Source organism: Cinclus cinclus, chromosome 3 (assembly GCF_963662255.1).
Source record: "Cinclus cinclus chromosome 3, bCinCin1.1, whole genome shotgun sequence".
Lineage (NCBI taxonomy): Eukaryota > Metazoa > Chordata > Aves > Passeriformes > Cinclidae > Cinclus > Cinclus cinclus.
The window spans coordinates 29560496-29569463 of record NC_085048.1 but is presented as its reverse complement, the minus strand read 5'-3'; positions in this window follow the sequence as shown (position 1 = coordinate 29569463).

Genomic DNA, 8968 nt, shown 5'->3' with positions numbered 1-8968 from the left:
CCACAACTTCATCTTATGCTAAACAAACATTTTTATTCTATGTACATGAGTTTGTTGATATTTTTCCCCTAAATAAAATGCAGAAATAAAAGTAACAGAATCACATTTCATTCTGAACTTTTTAAAGCCTCTAAGAATAGAATAATTCAGGAGATTGAGGACTTGTCAATCGCATTCTTCAAGAAGAAATAATACACAGGAAGGTTTGTTTGTTTGTTTCCTGATGTAAATTTCTAAATTCTTTATCCTTGACTTCTCCAAAATGCAGAAGTCATAATGCAATAGAAATATTATTATTACTTTTCAGAAACACATTTCTATTTTGATGTGCACTTTCAAAATACAGATTTTTGTTTAAAAGGTTATTCCATATAGCATCACTGCTATCAAATTATATTTAACACATGAGCTACCAAAATATAAACATAACCGAAACACAGACTTAAAGGCAAAATGGTTCTTTATTCCCTCTTTAAGCTGAATATATGCTACAATTAACATTTTAACATTCAGAGGATAGATCTCCACTAAAACTGCATTTAAATAAATCTGCTCATAAAAGGATATAATTTTGTTTAAAAATGAGAACTAAAGAAATATAATTAAAACCTCAGCACTATACAGCTCCTTATTTACCTGTCCCTGAATGCAACGTATGGAGCAGAAACTGAAGAAACCCAGCAAACATAGCAGCTTCAGCAAGAGAATGTTTAAAGCACAACTTGCATCTAGTAGGTTGCTGAATCCAGCCTGCAACTGTAGCAAAACCCGAACGCCAGCAAAAATCCACTTCAGTGTGAAGGAGACGATATGAAAGAAGTCATGAGGTCCCTGCGTCCTGATTCTAAGCCAAATTATTCTGCAGTGTCAAACATTGAACACCGGTGACACCAAACAGGGCTAACGATAGCTCCTGTCATCAGAGCAGATCTCTGCAGTGTAGTGCAAGCATGGATTACTGCATTTGTTCCTACACGGTCGCTGCAATGACAAGGAGTTTCAGTCTTTAGAAAGAGTTAATTATTTTAGGAATCCAGAATCAACCACCCTCATGAAACAAGATGGGGGGCGGGGGGAAAGCTCCTTCCTCTCTGGATAGAACAGGAAAGAAGTTTCTTAGTGCTTTTAAGCCAACTGTAGACACAAGCTCAGGCACCTAAGTAATCGATACTACTGCTGCAGTTATTATTTATATTCAGCAGTGGTGCACTGCACAAGTTTAATCAACTGCATAGACGAAGCAATTGTGTTTAGGAAGTGTGGCTTTTTGAACTTATGTAAAACATCCCAAGCCGCAGATTTACTTCTAACACACTGAAAACACAAATGGCCCTTGAGAAAAACTTAACACTTTTTTTCAAATTAATAGGATAATTTACTTATTTTCATATATAACAAATGTGTGCATGGAAACATAATTTTATATAAGAAAAATATACTCTAAATAAAAACCCCCAGGAAATAACATTTTATACTCCAAAGTACATGTTCAAGATAAAACAGAAAAGCGGAACTTGTATTTGCAAAAGCCAGATGATTAGAGAATTACAGCTAATAGAATTTACAGAAGTATTTAATCTACTGTAATGGTATCCAAATGATACAACAGTAAAACTATTCCTGTGACAGACATAGCCTTCCTCTGTACAAACAGATGGTTTTCTGCAGCCTATCTACATACTGCAGGACTTCCAAAATACAATGCAGGACATCCAAAATACAAGAAACCTGCTGTTTAGAAACTAAAATGTGAGAAAGCAAAATAAACAAAAAGAAGCTTAGAAGGGATAAAATATAAATAGTAAAGCTAATGAGAGCTTACAGCTCTTTCATACTTAAAATATGGATCTCTTAGTAATAATGACAATACACTTTTAATCAAGTTGTTTCCTTGTAATTCTGGATCAAACCCCAAGGTACTGAATGCTCTTGCACACTCCCACATGTCAGTCAACAGCAAAAGCCACAGAATCTCCCTGGCCACTGCTGACTAAGTGTCCCCAGCAGCACTGTATCAGCATGAGGAACATACAGCTGTCTAACTCCACTTTATTCACAGACATGCCCTTGTTAGGTTTTTTGGAGGAGGACAGTGTCCAGTCTTTATATATTTCAAGAGCCAGTGATCATATACTACTGACCGAGGAACCAGCTTTCTTCTAAAGCCAGAAACATTTCTTGTAAAAGACACAAAAGATGGAGTATCTGGAATGCCTGATGATTCCACAGCACATCCGCTGACCCTTCTGCATTACTCCTTGAAGGATGATCTCCTCTTATGCCAGAGCAGGCATTGAGGGCTTTGTATCACTTTCAGAACACAGCACACCTGAGCACTCACCTCACCTGATTGCACACACTAAACATGGCAGGGAATTTTATCATAACGCAAATCAGCAGATGAAAAATTCTTGCTTGCTAGAACCTCAGAATTTGTAAATGAGACTGTACTATAAAAGGCTTGTTTTCTGACTTATTTCAAGTGTTGCTATCATTCCCAAGGCATAAATGTGTCTGTGAAAAAAACAATGAACTTTTTTCCCAAACACGTTTAGAAAGGTTGTTTGTGCCTCGTGGTGTTGTAAAGCTCTCACTGTCTCCCACTCCCCTATGTGGTAACTCCTTCCTCTCCTCCAGCAGGCAGTTCTCAATGCACATTTTACTCACTGCTATCCCTAGCTGTGACTTCTGCCAGAGGTCTGCCCAACTCCTGCTTAAGTAGCCCAGCCTAACAGCTTCAGACGGCAGAGGTGTCTGCAAGTATTTGCAGAAAATAAAAGAAGAGAGGAAAAACAGAAGAATGTTCTGAGGTCAGAAAGGGCATTTTGCAGAAAAGAACAGTACCATCAGCTCCAGAATCCATTGCTCATCCCTAAGGGTGGATTTCATTCCTCCCAGCACCAGACTCCTCAAGCCTTTCTGGCTGCCCCAAACGCTCATCTGACACCTTAAGAAAAAAATGCTAATAGTTGGCCCAATTACTTTTACATCCATTAATAGTATCAAAGCACTTGGAAACTAACTAAAAATCGGACATAATTCCATTTTCCTAGTAAAAATACATAATTAAGTTATAACACACTTTCAAACTTTGCACAGGATAGCACTGCCCTTGTAATCTCTTTGTAATCTCAATTTACCCTTGAAAATTATTTTATTGCCACTATCTTCTGAGGCACGTTACACCACATATCTGACAGATATTGACCACCATATTTTAGCCCTTCATGATCTTCCTGCTAATAGTTGGTCTAGATCTTAATCTGTGTATGATATTCCTGCAGTTATTTCTTAGTTTTTCTTAGAAAAATTTCTAAGACCATTGGAAAAGCATGAGATTGAACAATCTCACACAACTCTACCATTATTCAAGTTTTAAAGAGAACAAATTCCAAGCATTAAACATTCTGTTCAGCTTTATGTCTGAGTGGAAATGTAACTTTACTCTAAACCAAAAGTTTTACAACACTTTTTGGAAAGAGGAAAGTCAGAGAATGGTTCCAAGCTTAATTCTGTAGCACAAAAAGAGAAATTCAGGTAAAGAAACCCCTATGCCTGAAGTTGGAACTAGAATTAGAAAATCAGAGAAATAACAAAAAATATCTGTGTTACCATCTCCAGTTCTCAAAGCCAAGTTCCAGCGGGGAAGATATTCTAATACAATTGCAGGAGTCTTAGATACTAATATTAGGTGCTGTATGTGACATTTTGCACTGTTGCCTGTCTGATCTGCTTCAACAGGTCCTGGTTATTGTGGGAGATGAGCAGTGACTAGATAAGCCACATAACACACCTCTACAAGCAGGGCAAGAAAAGGACCCGGGAAACTACATACTGGGATGGTTAGAGAACAAATCCCTCTGGAATGGAGTCCCAGGCACATGAAGGCCAAGAAGGTGGCTGGGAACCACCTGCATGGCTTTACCAAGGGCAGATCTAGCCTGACCAGTATGGTTGCTGGATCTGCAGGCAAAGGGACAGCAGCAGGTACTGCTTCATTTAAGTGTAGCACAGCTTCCAACCAAGTCTCCCACAACATCCTTCCAGCCAAATCAGAAAGCTATGGATTGACTGGTGAACTGTGAAGTGGGTGGAAAACTGACCTAACTGCCTGACTCAAGCGATGGACAAAGGCCTGGAGTTTGACTGGTCGTAAAATGTTAGAGATATAAAAAAGGACCAGAACAAAGATGCATGGGGAAGGAACTAGGCTTTCCTTTGCTCTGCTAGCAGCACTCCAGACCACAAAAAGCTCCACTGAGATCAGAGAAAACCTGAAGTAATCTTTGGCTTTGCATCCAGAATTAAACTCAGTAGAAAAAACGTATTTGCTTCTGATAGGCTTAAGTGCAGCATTTATAGCTAAGACTGGGCTAATTAAAACTCTTGCAGCATAAGTACATCCTCTCTTCAGTAAGGGATTGCCCAGTGAAGAGACTGAATGTTTTTTCAGTCTCTTTTTTGTATTCTTTGGTAAAACAGTCACAATTTGCAAAGAAAATGTTTGACCATTTACTAGAGAAAGATTTCTATACATAAATACACCAATACATATATTCACACACTTCTGAAGAAGGGGTAACAGATTTGCATAGCACCAATTGTGAAATTTTTCAAAGCTACTGAGAAAAACAAGAGGTTAAGAACCACTGGTGAAAAAGACACGTAGCTCCTTAAAGGAATGTCTTAACATTCCTTAAACACACATCAAACTTGTTAGAGTTCATCAAAGTTCCTTTCCTTTTGGGCATGAGCATATTCTGTTTATACTCCCAGCCAGGTAACAAAATATCAAAAAGGCACCAAAGCAGAAATTAGGTTGTCACCTCAACAAAGTAATATGCTGAAGCTAGTAATTTTAGGGTTTTTTATATCATGCTGTTGCTCCACAGCTTTCAATTCAAACCTTGATCTGAGCTAATCAATTCAAAGTAAAAGTGGAGTAACTCAGCACCTGTCTGAATAACACCATGGAAAAGCACACATTGGGAGCAGGCTGTGGTGTGCCTCCCACTGGCAGCCCAGAATAAGGGCTTGACCACATTGTTTCTAAAGGTTTTCTAGGGGAGATTTACAGAGCATCACCCACCATTTTTCAGCAGACCAGAAGACAGAAGAGCATTTCTGCACAACTAAGTGATAGGAACCCCTTCAAGTACACAGGTCTGAAAGAGCCAGCAAAGAAACACCCCACTGGCAATTGTTTAGTACTGGGCTGCCACTGATGTTTCACTTCCCCTTCCTCCACCCGTGACTGACTCAATTGTTCTTGGCTCCTCTGAGGAGGATGACGGTGCCAGTGAAACTGGAAAGAAACAAAATGAACACCCACCCTAGAAAACCTAGGCTGGGTCTTCAGTTCCATAGGTACAGTGGCTGAGATCTTCGCTATCTAACCTTCATGATTCAGTAACTTTGCAATGCATTTATCCTAGTTACCTTATCTACTAAAAAAAGTCAACAGCTCTTCAGATCAATCATTTTGATAACTGGCCTTGACTGAGGAGGATCTACTGACAAGAGAGAGCATCAGTACAAATCTAACACAGATTTACAGATTTCTGAACCTCCGCTGACATCACAGCATGATGAATTGACCTCTGTGTGTAAAGAGATTTTGTATTTTTCTTCACAATAAGGGCAGCAATTAACATATTAACTTATAATATCTATAAAAGATCTGCTAGATAACATTTTTTTAGAGCCAAAGGTCATCATAAACAAACCCTAATTCAAGGAATTTACTCAGTTACCCAATTGATAACCAAAGCCAAATGTTTTCAATTAAATGGTGACCAATCTGCAGGCACTGACTTTTCAATTTACTGATTAATGGCATCAAAATACTACTTTTTTCCCCAGCTTTAACTGCTGTTTCTAGTTGTTGAGTTACAGTATCCACAGAGCCAGATTTCCCCCAATTCCCACACCCTACAGCACAGTGGATGTGGAAGACCCATATTCAAAGTCCCTTCCCTGCCTGATGCAGGGTAAGCTGAGTTGAAGGGCTGGTATGCCAGCACCACTTTTGATAGCCATGCTCAAGTACAGGCTTGAACTGACAGAATCAAATTGCTGCAACCTATTCAGCCTACAGGAAGAGGCTGCAGGCATCCACCTGCATTTGAGTTTTCCTGCCAAAAGAGAAGTCAAGCAAAATGCAATCCATTCAAACCCACACTACATCAAAAATAGGAGCATCAACCTAAGGTGACAATGCCACTACAGCTTATTTAATTCAGCCACATAACCTTACCAAAATTCTTTTAAAACAACTTTTTGTCCCTCCTTCAGAAACTTTCCACCCCCATTACAAAGTAAAAACCAAAATATTTACATGTGTTTTGAACTAATTCCTGTATAGGCTGTGATTGAAAGGCTATACAGCCATGGGTGATAGACATCTGTGTGTTACTATTTTATTCAGTTTCTGTACTTCAGGATAATTTTGACAATTCAACTCACATTGTTTCCTTTTCTTTTCCCTACTACCTAAACAGATGTGGACATGATTTAATTTCTGAATCCTTCTACAATTCCTCCCAGATCCTTTAATTCTAAAAAATGCCAGGTTTAAACCTGTATGTGTAGAAGAAGAGATTACAGGCACCTTGCTCCTGATAAGTCACAGTTTTACTAATTACCAAAGAAGAGGAACAGCCTTGCCCTTAATGTGTTGCAGCCTTGGCTAATAAAGATGAGTGTGATAAAAGGGGTGGGTTGGCTGGTCAGGGGATCTTAAAGAAAGAAGAGCCCTGAGGAAGAAAGAATGATCCAGAGAGACATAAAGCATTACAAAACAAGGAAGAGAGTTGCTGCAGTAAGGGATCTGCTGTGAGGTCAGTCTGGGTTTGATGGAGTCAGAGCCTGCTGTTGGAGCCTGCAGTCACAGCTGAGCTGGGTGAAAGCAGAGCCTGCAAACCAACACCTGCAGTCACAGTCCAGCAGGAGATAGCCAGCACTCAGAGTCTGCAGTAGGAGCTTGCTGTGTTCTGCCAGGATGGCAAAGCTGTAAAGAACAAACTGGGATCCTTTTCATGTTGTTGAATGAGAGTCTGTGTCTTTTCTACCCCTAACAAGAAGTCTGCTGCAACATAAACCTAGAAGTTAAAGCTACAGTACTGTATGTACTGACCGTTCCAAAATGAACCTCTATTAAGTAGCATTTTCTATTACTTTAAAATATTAGATACCATACACACAAACAAAATAATTACTAAAACCACAAATCTAAATGCAGGGTTTAATGGTGACCATGTTGTTCAAGCATTGTCAGAAAATTTATTCCCAATCCCTACAGAAATTTTCTAGGGCAAAATAAGATTAGGTGCACAATAGCAAAGATAACTGATGTTATGATGGCAACATGCCTAAAATTAATATCAATATTTGTTGCTGCAGCTTTTTTTAAGGGAAAAGATGATGATATATTGAAGTTTTTAAGGATATATTTGAAGAGAAGTCAGAATGTGAATGGTACATTTCTTTAACAAAAAAACTACTGCTCACTAGAAAAACTCATGTCTTCCTAACTGTTTCAGTGGCTTGTAGGAATAGTCATTCCCCAAGACTTTATTAGCATTGATATTTAAGATTTGGTAACAGGAACATATTAACCAACTTGTTTTATAACTGATTTCAGACTAACCTTTCTGTGGAAAAGAGCCAGCAGCAGGACAACTGGATTAATTCCTAAACTTTCAGTTTCAGTTCCAGTCATAGGGGACTGCTTTGCACTTCCCCAGACATTGTCTGCTTAAAGAAGGTGACAATTCCCCTACTGGCAAATCCAAAATGCCTCTCCCATGGGAGATAACTGAACGTGGGTACACTGATAAGGTCCAGCGTGTTGCATAAAAATTGGCAGAAACAGCAAACACCAGAAAGTTTCGTGACCCTACATCTATTTAAAATGGGTTTTCTGAGTTCCTTTGTAAGGTCCTATTTTATCTCTAAGTGCAAGTCACTTTTATACTGTATTTCAAGTAAAATCTGAGCCTGTAGAAAATGCAAAAAAACTCTTTGGCAAACCATGTTTTTTGATATAAACGTACACTAATTTGCTGTGGTAGCACTCTGGAGCACAACAGGCAAGAGCTGGCATTACACTTCTGAATGACCCAGGGCTTTGCTGAGTTTAAAGAAACGTGGTTATCACTGGCCCTCAGCTCATGACACTGCTTAGCCTTCACTGCCAGAGCAGAAGTTTCTGCTCATCTTGTAATTCAGCTGAGAACTGTATAAAGCTCTTGTGGGTTAAAGAGAGCCACCTGGGGAGCACTGCTTTGCACAGCATGAGCTTCCTGCTCTGCAAAGCCATGTGTCACTCCTACCCAGGACATGACAAGACACCAGTGCCAGGACCTGAAATTCCCACCTCAGAGGTGGGAGCAGGGCCGAAGTGCTCCAAAGACTATATCCAGCTGCTTCAGAATGACATCTCCTCTCTTGTGACAGCTGCTGATGATCTTTAATGCAGAACATTCTGACTTTCAAAGACAAGATAAAGGCAAATAATAAAACAAAAATCTGCAGGATTTTATATGCATGCATAGCTCTATTCCGTATCTCAGGGATAATGTCCCGTTCACTACATATCATGATCCCTGAAGTATTTAATTGGAACAGTTTCACTAGAGTGCCTTCTAATAGCACATATATGTTCTTTTTCATATAAACATATATATCCACAAACTTGTACACCTCCCAGAAAAATCTTGTTTTAGTAATGCTATGAAACGATAGTAAAACAAAGAATATGAAAACATTCTTTCTTATACATTACTGTGTATTTTATTTTTGTTCCTGAACCCACCTGACTACAGTATTCCTGAAGCAGATAATGCACTCTCATTGAACAAGTGTTTCTTATGCATTAGAAAATTAGGTTGAAAGGATAGTGTGGGTAAGTAGGAAGAGAATATACAGTTTCACCAAGATTTCTTAAGCACAAACATAGAGTCACGTG